The sequence below is a fragment of the Macrotis lagotis genome, chromosome 8 (genome assembly GCF_037893015.1).
Source record: "Macrotis lagotis isolate mMagLag1 chromosome 8, bilby.v1.9.chrom.fasta, whole genome shotgun sequence".
Classification (NCBI taxonomy): domain Eukaryota; kingdom Metazoa; phylum Chordata; class Mammalia; order Peramelemorphia; family Peramelidae; genus Macrotis; species Macrotis lagotis.
Genome location: NC_133665.1, coordinates 106552791 through 106578828, shown reverse-complemented (window position 1 = coordinate 106578828; position 26038 = coordinate 106552791). Strand labels below are relative to the sequence as shown.

The window sequence follows — 26038 nt, the reverse complement described above, 5'->3', positions numbered from 1 at the left end:
CTGGCACTTCAGGTTCATGAAATGGAATGGACTAAAACATGTGTACATACATCAGACTTGCCCAAAAGATGCCTGAAAACTATGAGCAGAAGGTCCTTGAATTTAAAAAATAAAACTTGGGTAAGACATTTTTTCACATTTCAAGCCCCAAATTTAAGGTGTGTCTTATACATGGAGAAATATGTTATATTCCCTCAATTTTTTTCTTATCTTTATAGTTAGTATTTATAGCATTACACCAAACAGTGATGACAATGAACACTCTTGCTTTTACTTGGGCAAGAATCCTTAACCAAACAAAGGAAAGAAGCAAAAGATAAACTAACTTTGATTACATGAAAATTAAATCAACTAGGAGAAGATAAGAAGCTGTCAATTGGAGTGGGCATGGGGGGAACCTGTATCAATTATTTAAGAATCACAACAATAAAACAAGTAAAACTGAATGTTGTCCAATTATAACGACCAATGGCTACCCAAAAGAGCTATGAAAAGGCATCTCCTCATCTGCAGGGGAAGAGGAGAAAAGAATGAAGATCACTAGGGGCGGCTAGGTGGCGCAGTGGATAAAAGCACCAACCCTGGAGTCAGGAGTACCTGGGTTGAAATCTGGTCTCAGACACTTAATAATTACCTAGCCGTGTGGCCTTGAGCAAAGCTACTTAACCCCATTGCCTTGCAAAAATTAAAAAAAAAAAAAAAAAAGAATGAAGATCACTGTATAAAATATCAGGTCTTTTAAATGTTACTTAATTTTGCTGAATTTTTTCCCCCTTTTTATTCTTTGTTTTAAATGAGAGGTCCAGGGAGGATGGAAAATGCAGAGGAAGAAAAAACAAATGTTATCAACCAAGCTTTTTTATTTAAATTATACACTATGCATCACAACAAATAATATGACGAAGAATCAGAAACAGTTTTGAAATCTTAAAAGAGTTATCAGAGCTCATCTGCTTGACATGACTCACAATTCATACACAGTCTAGCAAGCAGCTCTCCCTCTCTGAAACTGACTGCCTACTCAAGTAGCCCATTCTACTTTTAGGGCAGTTGTCATTGTTACTCAAGTTACTCTTCATATTTCTATTAAACCAAAATGTTTCCCTCTAACTTCTACCTATGATTCTAGTTCTAGTAACCAGACCCAGGTGGAAGAAATTAAGCCTCTTTCATCATTAAGAAATTTACAAATGGAGGCATCTAGGTGGTGTAGTCAGGAGACAGAAAAACCAGTGTTCAAATTTGAACTCAGCCACTTTCAAGTTGTGTGACCCTGGGCAAGTCACTTAACCCCTGCCTGCATAAAACTGCAAACCACTGTAGTGTCTTTACAAAGAAAATCCCATGGACAGTTGGTCTGACAAGACTAAACAAATTTACAACAACCAGGCACTTAATGTTTAATAAAAATTCTACAAATATGTTAAGAGGGTGATTATATATAACCATTAATCAGCACCCTTACTCCCACAAAGAATCTTCTCCATGGATTAAATGCCAATTCTTTTAATTGATTCCTGTAAGGTAAAGCTTGATGTCTTTTGACTACCTTGCCTGTGCTCTTCCAGACATGCTCTCATGTCATTTAACCTTCCAAAAACGTGGCCCAAAACTAGACATAATAATCTAGAAATGGCCTAACAAGAGTAGTTTTCAGTAAATAAGCCTTTTCTCAGTTTCATAAACTAGTATAAGAATGAATCAATTCTTTTAGTAGAACATCAAGATGTTCAAATCATTACAGCTTACTAAAAAGCTTCAAGTCCTTTCCACAAGAACTGCTTTTCAACTACTTTCCCCATTATCCATTCCAGCAATCCCTAAATCAACAAACTTTATCAAGTGTCTAAACACTGTGCTACCAGGTGCTAGGGATAGAGATGTAAAATGTGATATACTTCTTTCAATATGCCAAACATGATATTATGTTTTTTCTAAGACACTGATTTAAAAAAAAAAAAGATAAACAGCAAAGTCAAGGACAGAGTCCTGAGAATACTCCAAAAGAGACCTTCCTTTAAGTCTATGGTAGTCATTTCCCTGGTTCTTTATCTTCTAAGTACATTATTTTCCAGTCCATATCTCTTTATCTTGACCATGAGGCTGGTACAGTGGATGGAGCATTAGGCTTGGATTCAGGAAGACTTATCTTCTCAAATCTGACTTCAGACACTTAATGGCTGTGTGAACTTGGGCAAGTCACTTAACCCTATATTTGCCTTAGTTCCTTCATCTATACCTGAGCAGGAGAAAAATGTTAAAGCACTCCAGTCTCTTTGCCAACAAGAAAACCCCAAATGGGGTCAGGAAGAATGTGAAATGACTGAATAACAAAAGGGAAAATGAGGTTACTCTTAATGAACCTATGCTAGCTCATATACATTTCTTCCTTTAAGGCTGAAGTTCCATAAATTTTAAAGGTTTGCCAATAAATGACAAAATTTCTTTTTTTTTTAAAGTTAGTTATCTTCTTAACTTAAAAAAAAAACTATCTAAATATAGCCTTTCATAGTCCTTAGGCCTCTCCTGTTTTTCATGATTCCACAGAAATGTTACTCATTCGCTTCAAGAGTGTTCAGACTCCTTTATGGACAGAACAGAAATACATACTGAGAAAAGACCGAAGGAAAGACAAAAGCATTACCAGAGAGATTTAACTTATTTATTTTTATCTGGACATCACACTTTGTAGCAAATTTGAAGTAGTATGATACTGGGACCTAAGGAATAGGACAAAAACTTCTCCCATAATACCCCCCACACCCTGACTTCCTACATGAACTATTATTTATCTTTGTACAAAAGCATCTGACACAGTAAGGTGTATCTATTTTAAAAGGTACTTTATGCTTCTAAAGACCGCCAAAACAAAAAGTCCCCCCAAAATGTTATAAGGAGCTAAAAGCAGAAGAAAAGTGGACAAAATAGAGGTAACTATGCTGTCCTTCCCCCCCCCCCACCCCCAATTTCGCCTCCCAGGTACAGAAAAGACAAGACTCTTCTATTTAGTGATTCTATAGATCTCTGTTTTCTATTTAGATGGATCCTTCTTGGTACAAGGATTGAACTGCCTCTGTCCTTCAAAATGATCAAGTATGATCAAATTAATAGATAATAATACCAAAGAGAAAAGAAAGGATATAAGCTCTGAGAGAAGTATATCATTCTTTGTCTCTCTATCCCTAGCATCTGACAGTACAATGTTTAGACACTTGATAAAGCTTTATGATTGATGGATTGACAGAGAATGGGAAAAGAAGTTGAAAAGCAGCTCTTGTGGAAAAGACCTAGAGCTTTTAGTAAGCTATACTAAGAGTATTCTAATCTGTCTTGATTATCATGCTGGAGGATGCTTTCCCCAAACATCAAGATGATGTTTGGAAATTTTTTTTTCCTAAAATTTCCTTTAACAATATCTAGGAAGGAAGGAATGTCCAAAAGAGTGTCACACCTACATTTCTAAAAGCCTCCTAAACTGTTATTTGGCACTTACTGAATACCTACATTGTACTGGACACCTTACAGAAAACCCACTTATCAGAACAACAACAAAGTACAGATCAATAAAGAGATTATGTACATGAAAGTGCTTTAAAACTGAAAGTATGATATAAATGAGAGCTATCATGGTTATTCTAACAGACAATCACTACCATGAAATCTGCTATACAGTGACAGCAAAATCACACATTATTTATTACTCAGATGCCACAGGAAGTTTAAAAACACAATGTCACTTGATTTTGGAGAGGAAAGGTCATTAATAACTGAGGGGTGGCACAAAAAACTTCCTAAAATAGGAGGTATCTGAGGTGGAATTAACAAAGTGAATAGGAGAAAGAAGGAGCATTCAAATGAAGGAAACATGTGAATAAAGGTTTATAGGGGGTGACAACAAAGAGGAATGTTCAGAATGGAATAATCCTTTCTGGCTGGAATATCAACTATAAAATATAAATAATTTAAATCATGACTAAACCATGACTATACAGGTTGCTTTTTAGAAAGATAGTTGCAGGGGCGGCTAGGTGGTGTAGTGGATAAAGCACTGGCCTTGGAGTCAGGAGTACCTGGGTTCAAATCCTACCTCAGACACTTAATAATTACCTAGCTGTGTGGCCTTGGGCAAGCCACTTAACCCCATTGCCTTGTAAAAACTTAAAAAAAAAAAAAAAGATAGTTGGTGACTATCTGACCCAATTTTTTCTTTTTGTTAAGTCTGAAGTCTTTATTTTTTTTTTATAAGAGTAACAAAATTGGGGAGGCTAGGTGGCGCAGTGGATAAAGCACCGGCCTTGGAGTCAGGAGTATCTGGGTTCAAATCCGGTCTCAGACACTTTATAATTACCTAGCTGTGTGGCCTTGGGCAAGCCATTTAACCCCATTTGCCTTGAAAAAACCTAAAAAAAAAAAGAGTAACAAAATTTGTTTTAAAGAACAAATGTCGGGGCAGCTAGGTGGTGCAGCAGATAGAGCACTGGCCCTGAGTTCTAATCCAGTCTCAGATACTTAAAAAAATTACTGAGCTGTGTGGCCATGGGCAAGTCACTTAACCCCATGGCCTTGCAAAAAACAAACCAAAAAAATGTCATTTAAATTTATATCTCCAAATTCTGTAAATCAAATTTTCAGAACTTTTCATTATTTTTATATGCATTTTCATTAGAGGATGGGGATTTAAAACAAACATCGACAACCAAAAAAGTATTTCTAAAAAGTGGTTTGCTTCTCTGAGTCAGATCTTCTATCCTGATATTATATATATATATATATATATATATATATATATATATATATATATATATATATGTATGTATGTTTTAGGTTATACTGATTACATAATTCATCAATTTTATAAGCAACAATGTTGAGAAATGGGTAGTTCACTTTAATTACAGACTAATTTCTGGCTTAGTTTTTAGCAATGATCTTCACCAGGACTCTATTCAGTGAAACCTAGCAATCTGCCAGTCACAATAAGCACAAGGCTAACTTTTTTTGTTTGTTTTGTTTTAAAGATAGCTAGCTTTAGGAGCACATGTTCTCTGGGTCCTATAATCAATATGAAATAAAATTTTAATACAAGAGCCTTCTTCTGGCTTATAAAGGAAAATGACTTCTTTTCCAACTCATTTTAAATTAAAAGATTTAATTGCATGTTAATTACTAGAAGGTTTTGGAAGCCAAGGCTTAATCAAGAAGGATAATGTATTCCAGAATTCAGCTATTCCCAACTATTTTTAATCTAATCTCTCTCTCTCAAAAAAAAAAAAATCAAGGCTCCATTCCTCCCTGTTCAATTACAAAGAATTCTAAATTTATCAAGGAAAGAAGACTATGGTAAACAGGAGGCTAAAATATACTACTTTCACTAGTGGATATTGACGAATTCCATTACAAGAGAAATCTAATAACAAAAGAATCAAATCCCTGACAATTTTTTTCTTACCAAAAGACCAAGATCCAGGATTATAGGATTTAGAACAGAATAGAAAATTAGAAAGGAATCTTACAGTCACCTGGTTCAGTTCCCTTATTTTATACATAACTAAGTAAATTTAGACCCTAAAGAAGACTTGCCAGATTTCACAAAAGTAGTCATCAAAATTCCTGCATAAATTCATCCTCTAAATTCTTGTTATTTTTATTTCTTGCTAGAACCCATGTTTTAACTTATTCAAACACAACTTCACTTCACGAATTCCATTACCTTTGGTCTAGATCAGGCATGAGCTTATAGTATAATAAATTAAGAGCTAGAAAGAACAGTGGGGGCCATCAGGAAACTGAGGTGCAAAGAAATTAAGTTAGTTGCCCACAGTCACAGAATAAAATATCTGGGATTCAAATCCAGGAATTCTGGTCCCAAATCTTTCCACTAAAGGAATTTCCAAACCTTATCTGCTTCCCCAAGTTTTCAATGTAGCATAAATGCCCTAAATCCCCGTCTACTATAATCTTGATCCAATTAAATTATACATGAAAGATAGTCCTCCATTTAATAAACTTTCAAAAAATTGAATACAATGGATCTTCCCTCAACTATTTCTTTTGAAAATGTTAGATCACAGTTCTCTAAGTATCTAGACTGAATAGTTCTTAAAACACATGCATGTCAATCCCCAGCTCAGGAAGCTCCCTAATGCCTCTGGGCTTTTGTGTTTGGCATTTGAAGCCCAAGAATATTCAGCTCTAATCTCTCTTTTCAGGATGACTACATTCTAGGTAAACTCACCCAACTCCTGCCCCTGGGACTTCTTCCCTAGGAATGTTCTGAAATGTTTTCATTTTCATTTACATTCACCTCTTAGAAGCACTGACTCCTCCAGAACTCTAAACCTGTTTCATGACAGTTATTACCACCCCAGAGCTTCTTCAAAGTAAGGACTGCTTCTTTATACCCCTAGCAATTAGCACACTACCTGGCCCATGGTAAGTGTTCAAAAAATGCTTATTGAATTAAATAGTTGTAAAATGAAGAAAAATAACATGAATCTGGGAGAGTAAATATAGCTTTTTATTCTTGGCGTTTGGAATAATATTATTAAACAATTCCTGTTTTATTTATTTTTCTTTTGAGCTAATGGAAAAACACCAGTGGAGAAACCTACAACAAATTTGCAAGTCACTAGACAGTAGGAAAGGCAGCATGGCTGAGTCCCAACCAAGGTTCCACAGCGCTCCAAAGGAAAAAGCAACTTAAGGAAGTCCTACCCAGAGTCATTCTTTAGACCCAACTACTGAAAATGGGTATTATTTCCACTTGGTGTTAATACACTTTCAAATGCATTCCTCCAACATTATTAAAGAACAGAATAGAAAATTAGAAAGGAATCTTACAGTCACCTAGTTCAGTTCCCTTATTTTATACATAACTAAGTAAATTTATGTATTAAAGTCATAAAAGTTTCATTGTCAATGACTGTTCAAAAGTTCTCAGATGATGGGGCAGCTAGGTGGCATAGTGGATAGAGCACTGGCCCTGGAGTCAGGAGGACTCAAGTTCAAATCCAACCTCAAACACTTAATAATTGCCTAGCTTGGGCAAGTCACTTTTTTTTTAGATTTTTCAAGGCAATGGGGCTAAGTGACTTGCCCAAGGCCACACAGCTAGGTAGTTATTAAGCGTCTGAGGTCGAATTTGAACCCAGGTACTCCTGACTCCAAGGCCGGTGCTCTATTCACTGCGCCACTAGCCGCCCTGTCAAGTCACTCTTAATACCACTCTTAATACAACAAAAATTCTCAAATCATCAATGAAGGAAGCAAAAAATAATGGGTTACATACTTGCCTAACTGGACTAGCGTTCAAATGAAGGAGTGATTCACTACAGACCGTAAGATCAGCTTGCCAATGACTGGTTAAAAATGAAACAGAATCTCTGAGATTCTACATAACCACTAGAGCCTAACATCTAAGGCAGAAAAGAACTAGGAAGTAAAGAAATTGTGTCATCCTATTCTGGTGTGCATTTGATTTAATCGTCCTACAGATATGTTGGGCAATCAATGCAGAAGGACAACATATTTCCAATAATGTTCAGTGACAGGAAACATGAAGCATCATAGTATCCAAAGAATCAAAACACTGCAGGTGATCTTAAGAGCAATAGAAAATATATTAAGAGGCAGAAGTTAGTTACAATGGATTACCAACAAAAATCTTTGTGCCAGAAGACAAATAAAAGCCTCCTACAGGAGGAACCTTTCCTGCTTTGTGAATGTTTTTTTTCCTAGCTCTCCCCACCCCCTTGAATTTATATTGTATTACTCTCTATGCACTTGGTATTTAATTTATCTGTATACATATACAGTCTAAGTTTCCTGAGGGCAATGATCATTATTTTTGCAACACCCCGGCTGATACCACAGTCTAAACCTGGAATATAGTGCCAAGAACTTACATGTTGAGAATAAGGATGGACAAATGAATAGTTCATATGCTACAATGATACCCAGCAGGACATGGATACAGAAAAAGGCTTTCAATGTGTTAAGATACATTCTCAATGGAAAGTTCACAAGAAGATGTGATTAAGAATTGCAAAAGAAAAAAGATACGGATGGATTGAAATATATACATCCCCAATTAAAGTGATCAAAGATCAAATGAAGTATTGGTTCATTATTTCTCACTCAAAAATCTCAAAGGACTCTTGTAAGATAGGTATTCAATTTCTACACCACCGCTCCCTAGGAATGCTAAAATGAATGGGATAGCCTTGGTCCTACATGTGAAAGATCCTCTCTAATGAAAGATTTATTCCTCTAAGCCAGACTCAGAACACCCAACAACAGCAATGTTCTTGGATCTTGTATTACATACCACTTTCTTGCTCACAAAATTCCAGCAAAGGAAAGTATACCAAGGAAATACTTTTCCAGGAAAAGTATAACAAGAGGTACAAATCAGGATATATAAAGGAGGAAGCTATAACACTAATACTTCTATGTGCTGTAGAAGCAGGATGTCAGTGACAAATATGAAAAGTCTATTCTATGGGCTTGAGACCATTATTTCCAATGTCTCTCCAATAATACTCTTGCAGGACAGTATACATAAATTCTTCTGTGCTCTGGCCTTTTTAAAAGGACCTTCACTTCAGATGAGCATTTTGGAAAATGTCATTCCACACAGTTAGGTAATTATTTGAGTATCTGAGGCCAGATTTGAACTCAGGTACTCCTGACTCCAGGGCCGGTGCTCTATCCACTGCATCACCTAGTTGCCCCTCCAATTATACTCTTTCCCCATTCGACCTTATTATCCCAGAGAGAGAGAAAAGGAAAGAAGTACTCCTAAAATGGTCTTTGTTTAATGTAAAAGAAAATATCAAAGCAAAGCAATAACATTTTCCAAAATGTTCATCTGGAGCGAAGGTTCTTTTTCAAAAGGCCAGAGCACAGAAGAATTTATGTATACTCTCCTGCTTTGGTGACAGGGTTCTACATTAAGATCAGATTTCCCCTCTCTTTAGGTCCTTTGATATATCACAATATTCCATGGATCTATAAACACTTCTTCAGCAAGGAATCCATTCATACCTTCTCATTTTGTGCTGTTCCTTTCCAAGCCCTTCAAATAAATTTTTCACAGAGACCATCCTCTTTCATTATTTAATGGGGAGTACAACAAATATTCATCCCTTGTTCTTGATACATTAGTGCAACCTATCTCATATCCTTGATGTGTCACTATGTACATACAAATTATCAATGGCACCATGCTATAGACCACTTATGCCCTACATGCTTCATAACTCTGAATAATGGGCAGTTTCCATTCTTTGTAGGTCATAATGTTACATAAAGAAGCAGAAGAATATTAGTTAAAAAGATAGGTTTTTGGGACAGGGAATAGTTTGAGACTTTTTAATTTGCTGTACAATTGCCCCAATGCAATCCAGCCTTCTCTCAAAATCACAGAGGAGTTGCAAAGAACTTCAGAAGCCATCTAGTCCAATCCATCCTGTACATCATCTATGTTTGTGAGTATTTGAGTAATGGAAAAAATAATTATAAATAGCTCAAGTCTCTAGAATTAATAGCTCAACAAAAGGAATACCTAATCTCTATAATACTAAGAATGTCAAGTTTGACAAATTTTCCTCTCTTCTAAACATTTTCAACTTAAGCTCCTGAGTAAGTTTTTCCTTTGAAAATACTCCAGAGGGGGAGAAAATGACTTTATAAAAACTGGTCTTACAGATACTTAAGTTATCTTACCAGCAATGTATCTTGTGGTTACTATTGTTGATGCTCATTCATTTCAGTCAAGTCTGATTCCTCGTGACTCCATCTGGATATCTTGGGAAAAAGATACTGAAGTGGTATTTCTTTTTCCAGTTTGTTTTATAAATGGGGCAGATAGGCTGAAGTGACTTTCCAAGGGTCACAAAACTAGCAAGTATCTGAGGTCAAGTAAGATGAGTCTTCCTGACTTCAGAACCAGTGCTCTAATAAGTACTATATTGGTATATATTCTATATCCATAAATAACATTTTTTTTTTAGGTTTTTGCAAGGCAAATGGGGTTAAGTGGCTTGCCCAAGGCCGCACAGCTAGGTAATTATTAAGTGTCTGAGGCCGGATTTGAACCCAGGTACTCCTGACTCCAGGGCCGGTGCTTTATCCACTGCACCACCTAGCCGCCCCCATAAATAACATATCTTAATAATATTAAGAGTGTATAAAAGTACAATATATATAGATATAGATTTAAATGCTGCTATGAGTAAAAACAAAAGAATACAAGGACCAGATCAAAATACAGATTTTTTTTTTTTATTGAGTGGTTAGGTGGTGTAATGAACATGGTCCTGAACAGACATGAAGTCATTAAGACCTATGTTCAGAGCCTAACTTCAGACATGTTACTTAATCTGTTTTACCTTAATTTCCTCATTTGTAAAATAGGAATGATAATAATAAAGCAGACCTCACAGAGTTTTTATGAAGATCCAATGAGATACTTAGCATGTGCCTGGTATATTGTAAGCATTACCTAAATGTTAACTGATGTTACTCCAGGTAGCAATTTTCAAATAATAGCCAAAGTACCAGGGATCTATTGCTACATTCAGCAGATAAGGTGACAAAAAAAGAAAGGATAGAAATCTTTAAATGGTTAAGAAAAGTATTAAAGACAAAAATGAATAAAATTTCAAGACATCTTACTATTCATCAGCTTGTACCTACAAAGATCAGTGAAAAGTACCCTGACCCAGGGATCAGATAGGCTCTTTCCTACTTTCATTAAGAATTGACTTGTCATAGGAAATACAGATATAGTAAAAGAAAGTAGATTTACAAAAGTCACATTCTCTTGATCATAGCACTATTTCAATGACTCTGAACAAAACACTGAACCTCTATGGACCAGATTCCCATTTTCTGTAAAATGAGGGAAATGGAGAAGATTGTTTCTAAAAATCCCTTCCCACTCTGATATTCTATAAAATCACTAGAGATCACCTTGCTAATGAAATTTGGAAAGAAAAGTGGAAGTTTACTTACTTAACTTGCTTCCACTGATAAATTCAAGGTTATTGTAACAGTTTTCTAAAACTATTCACAATATTCCTTTGGCACCATTGACAATATGGATGTGATTAGCAATTTTTTCCTCTTTATATAAGATGGTGGGGGAAATGGATTCAAGTTCATTCTATTTCTTCCTCTATCACTAATTAACTTTGAGACCTTGGTCAAGACATTGGCCAGCTTCATCTTCTTCATTTGCAAAATTGAACTGGATAATTTCTATGTTTTTCTTATAAGTATAAAGAGGTTATATTTTTGTCTTCAAATCAAAGAAATATTCATTTGACAAACATATCTTATATCTCTCCCCCAGAGAACAGCTCAGACATATAAGAAAAAGTCAGTGTTCTCAACAGAACTGACAGTCCACATAAGGAGATTCACAGTACAATACATCCACAGTATAAAACAGAACCTGAGTATGTGATGGGTACTAAGTGACTTATGAAATGCAAGGAGAGGAAGAGGTGGTAAAATCAGATTGGAAGGAGGAGGAACTGAAGTGGGAGCTAAAACACATAATTTTTTTTAAAATTGAATAGGTGATTAGAGTTTGCATAAGTGATTTCTGGAACCAAACGAAAACAATCTGGCTCCAAATAGATGCTTTGGCAAATTATTGAAAAAAAAGAGAAGGGCAAAAAAAAAAGGCATAAAAGACATTGAAAAGACATGTCAGGGGCAACTATGTGATGCAGTGGTTAGAGCACCGGCCCTAGAGACAGGAGGACCTGAGTTCAAATGCAGCTTCAGACACTTAATAATTACCTAGCTGTGTGTGACTTTAGGCAAGTCACTTAACCCCACTGCCTTGCAAAAACCTTCTACCCCTCCCCAAGACAGGAAAACAAGGTAACAAAAAAGAAAAAGGAGAGGATACAATGGGAAAGAAAAATATCCTGACACCTTTCCTGAGTACAAGTCCCACAATTCCTTTCAAGCTGTTTATTGGATCCTTTTCCCTATCACAAAATATTACAGAAACTGAAGAGTTGGAAGAGATCTCACGATAACTTAGTTCAATCCCTTCACAAAAGGAATTGCCACTATAATATATATATAATCTATTTAAATAAACTAATTTAAAAAGTTAATTAAAAACATGAGTCAAAGAAAAGGCATAAACATGGTCTATTACCTCTTCTTATATAAGATTAACTAATGAATAGCAATCAAGCACCTCAATGAAGAGGTTAAAAAAAGCCTAGAAATTATCTCACCCAGAAAAAATTCAACTTCCTTGATAAATAAGCAGACCAAAAGGAACATCAGTTAAAATATAAACTCCAAAATATTACACAGTATTACTTCATAAAACAGAAATTGATGAAAAGAATTAAGAAGTTTAGATAACAAAAAATTGATCAAATATGCCTAATGTATTTCCTTTGCGAAGGGGACTATGACATCAGGGGGATGATGCTGTGAGAAGTCAAATCCAGTGGGGGTGGGGGGTGAGGGGAGAGGGAAGTGTGCTAAGTCATTGGCCTCACTTTCTCCTATATAACCATCTGGGTCCAGTGGCCAGATACAAATCAGGACAACTGGAGATGGCCCTGCAAGAGAAGCAATCAGGGGGGGCAGCTAGGTGGTGCAGTGGATAAAGCACCGGCCCTGAAGTCAGGAGTACCTGGGTTCAAATCCAGTCTCAGACACTTAATAATTACCTAGCTGCGTAGCCTTGGGCAAGCCACTTAACCCCACTGCCTTGCAAAAACCTTTAAAAAAAAAAAAAGAGAAGCAATCTGGGTTAAGTGATTTACCCAGGATTATACAGCTTGTATGCACCATCTAGCTACAACAAAACATTTTCTTCATCAAAGTTAATGGAACTACCCCATTATGGTGGGATAAAACCAATTTCTAATAAATTTTATAACTAAGTGACAATGGGACTAAAGGAGAAAAAGAAAGGAAAGATTGATGAGCCAAGTCAACTCCAAAGGGAAGAAAAGGGGTTGAGAGGATCACAACAGATAAAATATATAATCTTGATTATATATTTGAATATAAAAATTTAGTACAATAAGCTTAGAAGAGGAACAGTTATGGGGGGGAGAAGAGAAGCTTTATAGTAAGTTTCTCTGATAAAAATCTTATTTCCAAGATATATAAGGAACTGATTCAAATTTATAGGAATAAGGTTCATTTCCCAAATAATAAAAAGGTTGATATAAATAAGCAATTCTCAAGAAAAAAAATCTAAGTGACCTAGAGCCATTTGAAAAAAATGCTCAAAATCACTAATAATTAGAGAAAGGCAAATTAGTAATTCTGGGGTTCCACCTACACTCATAAGAACAACAAATCTAACAAAATGAAAACAACAAAGAAAAAAATAAAACCTTGGGTGAGAATCCCAAGATAACAAAGCAAAAAGCACTTAGCATATTGTGTGACACACAATTAGCTATTTGAATGCAAGTCTTCCTGCCTGCTGGCCCAGCCCTCCATCTCACTCTCCACTGTACCTATGGATACCAAGGTGGCAGATCATATACACAGTGAATTCTTTCTCAAAGTAAAGCAAGGGAAGATCTGTATGGGAATTGAAATCTATAATTAATACATGAGATTTATATTCAGTAAATACACTTCTGTGCACAGAAATAGTAGGCTGCTAAAAACATCAAATAAACAGGTGGCAACTTGCTTGGAAGCATAAGAACCCGACTGATCAGGATCCAACCAGCTGCCAGGGTTCCTAAGGTTCTCTCCTGAAATTTTGCTAAGTCATGCCTGGGAGACTCAATTAGCTCTGTTTTTAAAAGTTGCAGAAAATGTGTTCCCAGGCAAACATCCAAGGCTCTAATGCCATCTATCCTATAAAACTCCAGCTGAGGCTGGCTATCAGACAGAAGATGCAAAACATCTTTCAGTTTATTCCACATCTCTAGGAAAGGAAATTAACTTTTTTTTTAATCATGGACCCTTTGGCAGTCCAGAGAAGCCTAAGTTTCTCCCCCTAAAATATTCTTAAGACTATTTTAAAAATGCATAAAATAAACTAGACAAGATTACAAAGGAACACAATTATGCTGAAATAAATTATCAAGATTATTTTTAAAAGAGTTCAGACCCTATATCTCGAGAACCCCTACCCAGAAAGTTCTGAATTTTTGCATAGAGTTTAGGAAAAGAAAAAGTTGCCATGCCATGTCCAAGATTTTTTATGCTAATCATCAAGCTGGACGAGGCAGAGTCAGCATGGAACTTTACAAATACAAAGATATAACATTCTAGTCACAGCAGATTACTAATTTAGTTTTGTGAAAATGCTAAAAAGACTCCAAAAATCATTCCAGTCACTTTTTGGAGTTGTCTTGTTTAAAAGTCTATGGTTTTAGGGTGAAAGGGAGAAAAATTTACTATTGATTTTGCTTGAATGTGTTATTGGAAGAAAAAATAATATGTACATATATTTTTAATGGCTTAAAGAAAAGAAAAAATGGAGCCATGAGTGATCTCCATTCACCTCAAAAGCTAAAGAGCCATAGCAGACGAAAAGAGATTTAGAGATTTGTATCCTGGGTTCCTGACAATTTAGTTATTATATGCAAAGATGTATCCAGAGTATGAATAAAAAGAATTTCATCCCCCCAGTCATCTAGGCATAAAACAATAAAGAAATAGGAAAGAATTCAGGACTGTTTCCAAGCCTAGAACTGAAACATGAGAATCCTGACTATATACATGGAATATTTTCTTTTTCTTCTTTTGCATAAACTAAAAAAAAAAAAAAAAAAACCGACAAAAAAAATCAAGTATTTCACAAAAATTACAACCCCACTTCTCTACTAGGGAAGTATGTGTCTTCTGTTTTCCAGAAACAAAAGTATTCATCAAAATTAAGCTGAGTTCTGCTGCCTTTTAGTATTACCTCAAACTATAATATTTGTGTCATTATGCAGCCTGTTCCCAATTCTACTTCCCATTATTTGAATTGCTCATAAATCATCATTTTCACTACACGATATTTGGTTACATTCCATAAATTAGTTTAAATTATGTCAAAATGCATTTAGACATTTTCCCATTTAATTGGCACTCACTAGGTTTCCAGTTTTCTACAACCACAGAAAGGACTGCTATGAATATTTTAATATTCTTCCTTCTTGAGCTGACTTCCTTCAGAAATATGCCTAGGAGTGGAGTCAGTGGATCAGAGTATGAAGTTTTCTAACTCATCACATAATTCCAAAGTGTATTTCAGATTGTCTGGAATAATTCACAACTCTGAATTAATTGAATCAGTATAGATGTTTTCTTCCCATACCCTTCCAATATTCAGTGCTTCCACCGGATGTTATTTTTGCCAATTTGGTGGACAAGAAGATTCAATTTGCATTTGCTAATTTTATTGATATAGGACATGCTTTTAAAAAGAAAACTTTTGAAAAGTACCACTGTGTTGTAACCAGAGATCTGATAGATATCTTTCAAGGAAGCTTGCCTTTACGGTTTTGTCGATATTATACAAATAGCCCTGGTCCTGTTTTTTTCATTAAGCATTCCTAATTTTTTCTAAATTCATTTCCTTTTGATGGCACATAATATTCTATTACATTCATATACCAATCTTTGGTCACTGCCCACTCAATAAATTTTACCAAGTGGTACTGTAAATATTTATATATATGGAACTTTTCCTTGTCTGTGACATTCTTGGGTATAGCGGTAGTTATCACTAGGCCAAGAAATATGTACAATTCATTGATTTTTCTAGTATAATGCCAAACTGTTTCCAGAATGATTGAATCAATTCACTATTCCACCAACAGTGCCTTATGCCTGATTTCTCATAGTCCTTTCATTTTAGATCTTTTGTCATACTTGCCAAACTGTCAGGGCAGGGATAAAATCTCAAAGTTTTAATTTACATTTTTCTTATTATTAGTGATTTAAGGCAGTCTTTCAAATAAATGGGGTTTTCTTCTTCTGAAAATACCTGTTTGCATCCTTTGACTACTTATCAATTGGGGCATATCTCTTGTTCTTATCAATTCCCTATAATCTCTGAGACCAGACCTTTGTTAGAGATATTTGCTGTGGAGGCTTTTTTTGTCATTAACAATATTCTCATCCTAGACATATTGATTTTGTGTGTGCAAAAGCTTTTTTAATTTGTGTTTTATCTTTTATGGTCACTTCTATTCCTTTCTTGGTCACAATATATCCCTCTAATCAGGTCATAGATAGGTATTGTCCATCATTCTCTTCTAATTTTTAAAGTTATTTGAATTTTGTATTTAGAACCTATAAGAATTTGTGATACAAGGTGTTAATGCACTACTGTAGGCCCAATTCCTCTATTTCTAGTAGTTCCAGTAGTCAAATAGTCATTTTCTATTATTTGTATCCCAGTTTTGATAAGGAGCTGGCTTACTGTGCTTTGACTGTTTCCAGGTCTTACTTAATTAAATCCAATCTACTAATCTTAGTTTTGATTATTGCTATTTTACAATGTAATTTAAAATATAGAGATATGATGTCCCTCACTTCATTCCTCCTTTCTCCCCCCCTTTTGAAATTCTAGACCATTTGTTCCTCTACATTATTTTCTTTTTATACTTGGCAGATAGAGCACTAAATCTGTAAATTAATTTAGGTTAGATTTAGATATTTCTTAAATTGCCATGACCTAACCAAGAACAATAACTGTGTCTTTAATTGTTGAATCTTAGCATGGAGCATATTTTCACTAACAAAATCTATAGCCATTAAAAACACTATTAGCATTAGTCCAGGAAAAATACCTGCTCCAAATTAGCCATGAGTCAGACATAAGACAAATTCTATAGCAACAGCATTCAATCAATTTCAACTTTTTAATTTTACTAAAGTCACTGAATCAAGTCAACTGCTTGTCATCTCAAACTTCCGAGAAAATTTCATGGTGCTTAATAGTCTGTTTTTCCTCTAATCCATCCTGTGCACCTTAAAATAGCTCTTGCTTAAAATCACCACATTCTTGAAATCTGCCTCCACATGACCTAATCAATTTATCTCGAAGGTTCACCAAATAAGCATCAAACTTATTCCCACCTATATGCCTCTGGCTCATGATGTTTCCCCCAGCCAGAAATGCCTTCTTTTCTCTCCCCTCATAAAAATTCTTCAGGTCCCACCTTCTCCATGAAGCTTCCCCAAACTGCAATTCTAGGCCATAGTAACTTTTTCCTTCTCTATACTACTGTTATGCTTTATTACTACTCAGATAAGCACTTAATTATTCTTTAAATATTTTATATAGGTGTGAGCATCTCTAAGTTCTAGGAGGCCCAAGAAGTATCATGATATAACAGGGTCAAGTCAAAAAAAGTCTCTTCTAATTTTATGTTCAGTGCTCTATTATGCTGCTCTACCTTTCATAAGAATGTGGGTTTTTCTAAGAAAATCTACCCAAATTCTGCCTCACAATTATTTGTTTAATCTCTAAAAATCCCAATTTTAGATAGCTTTAAAGGAGAAAGTTTCTGCATCTGGGAATATGTTTAGCTTCAGATGTTTAAAGGCAAAATATCATATCAAAATCAAGAAACCATATGTCAAACATCGGAATCTTTCACAGATTCTTATCCATGGTGCAAGATTTAAAGTCTTATGTTCAAGATAACAAATCAAACCAGAACCAAACATGGGGATAACTTAAAAATCACCTTAACAACACCAAAAGACTTTATTCTATACATACACTCAAGCTTTATTAAAAAAAAAATCCTTTTTTTATAAGAAGTCTCTGGAAGAGAATTAACAGGTAAGCAGAGCTGCAGAGCTTCCTTCATTTTGGAAATTAGATCCAGCCTGGGTTTATATAGGTCAGGATAAGAATAGGATACCGAAGATTGAAGTGTTATTTGTAACTTCTCACCCAATATGTATTTTCAGAAGTGACAATGTAAATTTACTAACGACAACTGATGGGCTAGTTTTGAACTTACATCATTTAAAGATGAGTTTTTTTTTCTTTTTAAAATCACACTTAACCATTCACTATATCCTCATGTTTAAAAGACTAGCATGCATAATCTTTGACTCTTCCTTCTACCATATTCTGTTGAATCCATCCTGTACAACATCTCTTACATTTATCGACTCCCTCTCTAGTCCCATTCCCCCCAATCCTAGTATGTCCTCTTCCAGAACAAAAGACAACAATCAACCAAGTATGGGTTCTTATTTATTAACAGATGTCTAAATTCTACTTTCTCTCCCTTTTAAATAGCCCTTCATATTGATGCCACCAGCTGTGCTGGTTACGCATAAGGCTATTCAGGGTATTCACCTATTCAAAACCTTTCAATGGCTTCCTATTGCCCATTGTGTAAAATTCACCACCTGCCTGCCTGCCATTTCCAGAACCTCTATAATATCTCTGCCTTGGGCCTAAGAAAGACCCAAGTTCAAATACTTTAGATTCTTACTAGCTTCATGATCTTGAAAAAAGTCTTAACTTGTTTGCCTCAGTTTCCTTATTTATAAAAATGGGAATAATAATAGCACCTACATCTCATAGGGTTGTTGTGAGGATTAAACAACTTATGTAAAGTGCTCTGATGAGTTCCTCCCCTAGCAATCATACCAGCAGTCACTTCAGTGTCCTGGGGGGTCTTTTCTCTCATGACTGATTAAAGATCACCTTTAGGGATCCCTGACATTGGTACCCAAAGTGTTAATAATGGTTCTGCAATCCATACCCACAACAAAGAAGTTCCAGATCCTTCAAAGCACGGACAAAGACATTTGTTTATATGTTCTATAAGACATCATGAAAGCAGGGACCTTCTTTGCCATACATAGTAAGTGCTTAAAAATATTTGTTGACAGTTGTTGAACTGAATTTTAACTGTCGGCTGTTCCTTCAGATAATAGTTTATAAAATATGACAATGATTTTTGTATTTCTATAGCACTATTTTTGGTTTGGGTTTTTTTGGGGGGGGAGGGGATCTCCAAGGCAATGGGGCTAAGTGACTTGCCCAAGATCACACAAGCTAGGTAATTATTGTCTGAGGTTGGATTTGCACTCAGGTCCTCCAGACTCCAAGGCCAGTGCTCTATCCACTGCACCACCCAGCTGCCCTCTATAACACTTTTAATGCTTGCAAAGTACTTCACAAATTTCTCATTTGATCTTCAATAACAATCCTGTGATAGCTAGGTACTATCTATCATTACAGATGAGGAAACAGAGGCAAACAGACTTGCCCACAATCACATGGCTAGTAAGAATGTAAGATTAGATTATGAATTCAGGTATTGTTGATTCCAGGTGTAGCATTCTATCTACTGTGCCACCTAGCAGCCCCTAGTATAGATACAAAAGATTCTTACCTGAAAAGCTATTCTTAGAATCAATGCCACAGATCCTTGTCATAGTGTTAAAATGAGATCCTTTAGGATTATTTAATAATAATTATTTTCTTGTATGAAAGCTGAAATGAACCATGCTGACACAAAGAAGTCCACTTTAGTGGAATAAAGTTTTAGATTTTTTGAAACTAAATTCTCTACTTTGCACTTTTTCTTTACAAGGGATTTCATTTAAGACTTCAAATATTTAGAAATGTTCCCTCTGTGGACTGAAGACCATCATTAAAACTTCCTTCAGGAAAATGAGGTGGTCTAAATAATCTAACTTCACAGCTAAAGAATAATGGTGTTCTTAATTTTCAGTATCACTGCCAACATGCCTCTTTCATATCCTCAGGTTTTTCTTTTTGTCTTCAAAGACTAAGTTTACAGTGAAAAGTTCCTGAAAAGGTGTAAATTAGAATCCTGAAGGATTACATTAGACAACACTCTACTAAACATAATCCAGAAAGAAAAAAGCAAAGACATTAACCTTTTCTATAAATCACACAAACAACTAAGAAATCAAAGAATTCAAAAGTAAACCAAATCTGCTGACCAAAGAACTTTAAATACCAAATTCCAGAAGTTCTTACAGCTTAGTTAACAGAGACAACTGGAAACCTAACTCACATTATAAAAGGCTCAAAAAACTGCATTCCCTAAAAAAAAGTTTACCTTCAAGAAGCCTAGTCTTTGGGTCTCACAGAAAAGTGGTAAGAGGGGAAAGTACTAGGGCAAAAAAATTCTTCACAGGGACATTTCCCTCAGTTACTCAGCAAGGATAACTGATTTATTTATTCCAAAGTAAATGGAGAAGATAGATGAAGTCTGAGTTTTTAAAAATCATGTGGTTGAAAGGTGCTGATTTCTAACTTATGTTATTAAAAACCTTGATTAAGTAGTTAACTTCTAATATGTATGTCTTAACTCCTTGAGAACTCTCCTTCCTGGCAGTCAGAATTAGTCAACATCAGAGACTGCTGAGAAATTTCAAAATTAAAAATGTCATTTTAGTTCATCTCTAAATTCCAAATGACAGCTCTCCTGTTTTCCACAACTTGAAATTTTGCTTGGCAAAAAATGGCAAGTGTATATGTATATGTTCAAATACATGTGTATACACACACACACACATGCATGCAGTATTAATACTGTTTCATTTTGGAGAAGTCCAAACTCATGTGCAGTTGGAAACAAATAACTCTGAAGATCAAAATGATTACTGCATTATTAAAAATATCTTTAAAGAGAAATGCAATGATTCTAGATAACAGCCTCATTCACATAAGATGAATGTAGATTAGTGCAAAGAACACTTGGAACTGGAAAGTTAGCTCAAAACTTTACATTTCCTAACTCTCTGATCCCAGGAAAGGAATTTAGCTTCTCTGGACCCCACCTTTCACTTTCAATAAATGGGTGTAGAAAAGAGGACTGCTAAGGAACTGCCCAGCTCTAGAAAGCCAGCAGTTATGGCCACCATTGCAAAATAGCTTCCAAAGGCAAACCAAAAGAGAGAAAGGCCCCAGTTGTTATGAAGTATCCTGCAAACAGCTGGATCTCATTTGTAATTCACAACAGCCATGAAAAGTGTCATAATTATCCCATTTTACAGATGATAAAACTGAGGCTGAATGAAGTTAGGTGACTTGCCCCAAGTCATAGCTCAGTGAGAACCTGAAGTCAGATTAATATTTACTTCTGGAAACAGCTAGGTGGCACAGTGCATAGCGCACTGGAGTCAGGAGGACCTGAGTTCAAATCCAAATTCAGACACTTCATAATTACCCAGCAGTGTGAACTTGGACAAGTCACTTAACTGCATGGCCTTGCAAAAAGAAAAAACAAAACAAAAAAACAACAAAAAAATCATAAATGAAGGTGATATAAAAGAAACAAGTCAATAAAAATATAATTTTTAAAAAGATTACAAAAATACTTCTATATTTTATGAAGTAGAATGCAGAATTAGGAAACAGACTGATTAAATGAACTAGTTAGAAAAGGAAGCTAGCTGCCCTATCTGTAGTCCCAACCAAAAATTTCATCTGCAATTAAAATATCTCATTAAAAGCTCATGGAATACAATGGGATACAGAGCTCTTCAGGATCCTAATTTTATAACAAGCAAGGTAATCTGACACACAGTCAAAAAGGAATAGGAGCTTAAAAAAAGAAGATCTGGCTATACTACCTAACCACAGGAATTACCAAAAAAAAATTGGGTTAAAAGATATGATTTCAATTTAGTGCAAACTAAGAACCAAATTTCTTCATTAAGGCAATTCAATGGTTCAGGGGATGGAGGGCTGGACTTTGAGTCTTGGGATCAGGTTATACCTCAGATCCTTACTGCTCTAATGAGCCTTGGCAAGTTACTTAACCTAAGCCTCAGTTTCTTTTTCAGTAAAATGGGGATAATAATCATTGCTCCCTCATAGAATTGTTATATGGATCAATTTACACATGTAAAGCACTGTGCTTGTTATTATCATCACCATCACCATCTTCATCCATTCCATATGGAAATGTGTCCATGTGTAATAAGATACAACTAACCATTAGAAAATGGCATAGCAGTTTAAAAAAAAAAACCAAACGATTTCAAGAATGAGGAAAATGAAGAGTAGTTCCCATTGATTCAAGTGTTGCACAACCAGACTTTTTCTGTGTCTCAATGAGCTAAAAAGCCAAACTAGACCCAGCAGCAAGTTCTCCACCACCACCAGATGCTTTTCCTCTGGCTAACAAACATCACAGCCACCCATCCAGATGGCGCAAAGCTGCAGCTCCAGCCCAGAGTTTCTGGACTCCACTACCAAGGAGTAGCAGGTGCATCTGCTGCAAAACACTTGGTCCTATGGAAGAATGTTGGATTCAACCAAACAAGTTTACTTCTTCTGAATACTTTACTTTCCTGGACTACTGAGTTTTCAATATTCCTCTCACCCTTTCTAGATCTATCACTGACATAGGTAAGGAAAGCAAATTAAAAACTTGTCTGGGGCAGCTAGGTGGCATAGTGGATAAAACACTGGCCCTGGAGTCAGGAGTACCTGGGTTGAAATCCGGTCTCAGACACTTAATAATTACCTAGCTGTGTGGCCTTGGGCAAGCCACTTAACCCCATTTCCCTTGCAATAAAACCCAAAAAAACAAAAAAAAAACATTTCTCTCAAAGTTGCTAGCTGCAAAAAGACTGCTTCTAAAAATTCATTAAATTCTCCAGCAACATTTTCCCAAACTGGAAAAAACAATGACCAAGTCAAATGTTCATCTGGAAAGTTGTGTGCTTCTCTCTGCTGTCAACAGTGTTGACTGTCATCTAATCAAGTTACCTTTGGCTAAAGAACTCCAACTCCCCTGAACCTATTAATGCCAAGAAATCTATTTCAGACATGAATTTCTTTCCCAAAGTTATCCTTTTATTTGGCCATTTCTAATATCCATTGATCTACAACCAGAATACTGGTCAATGGTAATGTGGACACCTACATTGAATTTACAAGCTAAGTAATAAATTAATCCAAAACAATTCCTCTATGCCTCAGTCATTTCAAAAAGCAGATTATGAGGCATCTTCTTAACCAAGTTCAGCAGAAGATGACAATACTGAAACAGATAAAAACTCTCTCTCACCACGCTTCTTGCTCCCTTCTCCACTCAGAAGTACAAGTCTAATAAAACAGAGTACAAAGCATACTATCTTCAGTCGTAATTCCTACACAGCTAAGAAAGACAAGTTAAGATTACTAGTCACTGCCACAAATGAAACACGGAAGTATCGAATGCAGTAAACCCCCCCAAGGGTGAGGGAGAAGAGATCTGTGACTGTCCTGAGAGGTCCTGGTCAACTGACTTCCTCCTACAGTGACCAGGTATGAAAACCTGAAAGCCTCCAACATGGAATCATAGCTAGAAAAATCTTTCTGGCTAAAATTTCTTTGGGAAATTTGCAGTTCAGTATCTCAAGAATGAGAAAAGCTGCCACCAGCTCTGTTTCCTGAAGAATAAATGCAGTTGCTGAAAAAAATACTAAGGCAATCTTGAGGTGAGCCCTGTGTGGAAAGACTTAACAGCAATTTCATACTCTGCACATCAACAACCCACAACACTTGATAATGCCTAATGTAAAGCATTTAATTCTGACTGCTACGACTATGAGAACTGGTAGATGGAAAATGAAAGAAAACTTCTTGCCCACCAAGGAAGAACAAAACAAAAAATAAAACTTTCTTATTAACTGGATGCATTGAAATTATACTTCCTCAAACTCAAACACATACACACACACATGCTCTATGTTCAGAGGCATACAGCAGATCTTGGTGATTCTGAATCTGGCTATCAGTACTAATAAGAGAGTAGACTTCATCTAGAAAAGAGTAAAGGAGCTGTAATTGTTCACCAGTGTGTCAAGAAAACAAAGGGTCCCAGCCCAGCCATCAGGAGCAAAGAAAGTCTATCTAGCTTTATCCTGAGGGCTAAAATGTTGAGGTCATGGTCTGGTAAGCTTCCTCAAGAACATTCCCTTCATCCTTATCTGCTTCCAGCCTTGGTAATTATGCAGAGGGCAACTGAAGCCCAGAGAGGCTAAAGGACTTGCCTAAGGTCACAATCTAGAGCAGAGCTTAAATTCTAACAAAGGTCTAACACATGCCTTCTCCAATAATTCTTAGGTTTTTCTATGGCATTTCCATGCAGTGGAGTACAGTGCTTCTCTCCAATACTAGTTTTAAAAGGATGCCAATTTGAATTCATTCCAGGAATAAAAATGAGCTATTTTATATGTATGATGGGACAGTTTAAAACCCTTTAAAGGTTGAATTTTTTTTCCCCCAACTGAGTTCCTTTTCAAATGAGATACCTTATAGTTAAGCTTTTAGTTTAAGGAGAAATTGTTTTTCACAATGTGTGAAACATAAGGGAAGAAAGAACAATAATAGCATAAGTACTAACAAGAAAAGCATTTAAAAATTAACAGTTAAATTATATAAAGAAAGGACACAAAAGTCATTTTCCAATATTGAAAAAGGCAATCGTTAAATTAGGAAAAACTCTTTTTGGGGGTGAGGGGGTTTGCAAGGCACTGGAATTAAATGACTTGTCCAAGGTCACACAGCTAGGTAAATAAAGTATCTGAAGACAAATTTGAACTCAAGTCCTCCTGAATCCAGGGCTGGTGGCTCTAACCACTGCACCATCTAGCTGCCCCCCCCAAAATTCTTTAGGCTTGGAACAACAGTGTGCTGGCCACTGGTCCAATGAAAATAAAAATGAGAAAGCATAGTAATGATATCAGTACTAACTCCTTAAATATAAGCCCTATTTAAGAAACAAGTCCAATGAAGGTCATATCTACTATTACTCCAAGCATTTAAAAAAATCGTAACATATTTGAAAGAAAATCCTCCAGGGTTCATAAATCACACATAATTTATCCATTATGGATTATAAATTCTCAGAAGGTAAAGACTATGTTTATCTTACTTATTTACCTTGATTAAACCTGAGCTCCAAAAATTACTAGCTATATGACCATAGGCAAGTCATTTAGTTTCTCTGAGCCTGTCTTCATCAATAAAATGGGCATAAAAGTTGCTCTACCTACTTCACAGGGCTGATATGACTGATAGTCTGAAAGACTGTGTTTTCTTACCATTAAAGTCTGCACAGAATCCAGCATAAGGTCATGTAGGAAGACCACTGAATTATTAATTAGAATAATTTCTATGACTAAGGAAAAAAGTTCTAAAAAAAACTTCTCTGCTCTTTTTGAGTGGGTTATAACAAAGAATCTAATATTTTAGACTTTAACTCTCCCTGCAACAATATACAAAAAACAAGCTGGAACAAACTGCTTTTCTCATTAGGAACTCTAATAAAGTTGCCTCAGAGAAGGAGGCAACAGCCAGTATTAAAACTATCATAGGAAATTGTGATGACTTTTTTCTGCTTAGCCCTAGAGGACACAACTAGGACCAATAAAAGGAAGATTCTGAATAGCAATAAGAAGCTTCCTACTGGAGCTCTCTAAATGGTTAAAACCTTTATTTGTGCCAGTTAGAATCATAGTCCCAATAGTTACTATCATTATTAACAATTATTTTGTTTTTATCTATAGCACTCCTTCCTAATTAAATACTCAAAAGGGTTTTCCTCAAACAGTATCTAAGCTTAACTTTCTGTTAGGTGAATGCAATGTCACAGGGGAGAAAGAAAAATTTTAAAAGTTATTTTAACATGAACAAGCTTGGGTAGTGAAAGAATTTAAATCATTCCTGAATGTCATGAACATGTATATTACTAAGCAGAATTTAAAGAAATTTATTAATCTTATTTTAGAAATCCAAAGAAATTCCCTTTCAAGCTTCTACTCTGCTCATTACTACTGTATGCAATGTTATGAAATTGTTATGTGTGAGAGATATTTTTAGTCTAACTACAAACAATGAAAGTGAATTTTTTTTTCCATTTTATACATGGGATATTGAAGGCAGAAAAAAATAAACTGATTTTCTCAAGATAAAGACAGTGAGGCCAAATAAATCAGGAACAAAATTCTGATCACTTCTACAGGATACTACCTCTCCAATACAGAGGTTTAAAATATAGCTTCACTGAAATGCTTAGTGAATTTC

At 35.6% G+C, this 26038-nt stretch overlaps 1 protein-coding gene across 4 annotated transcripts in view; it reads right to left on the bottom strand.

Annotated features, from left to right (window-relative positions):
* The window catches only part of RBM6 (RNA binding motif protein 6), a 98107-nt gene that overhangs the window by 27690 nt on the left and 44379 nt on the right, over positions 1–26038 (bottom strand). The gene's annotated exons all lie outside the window — the stretch shown is intronic.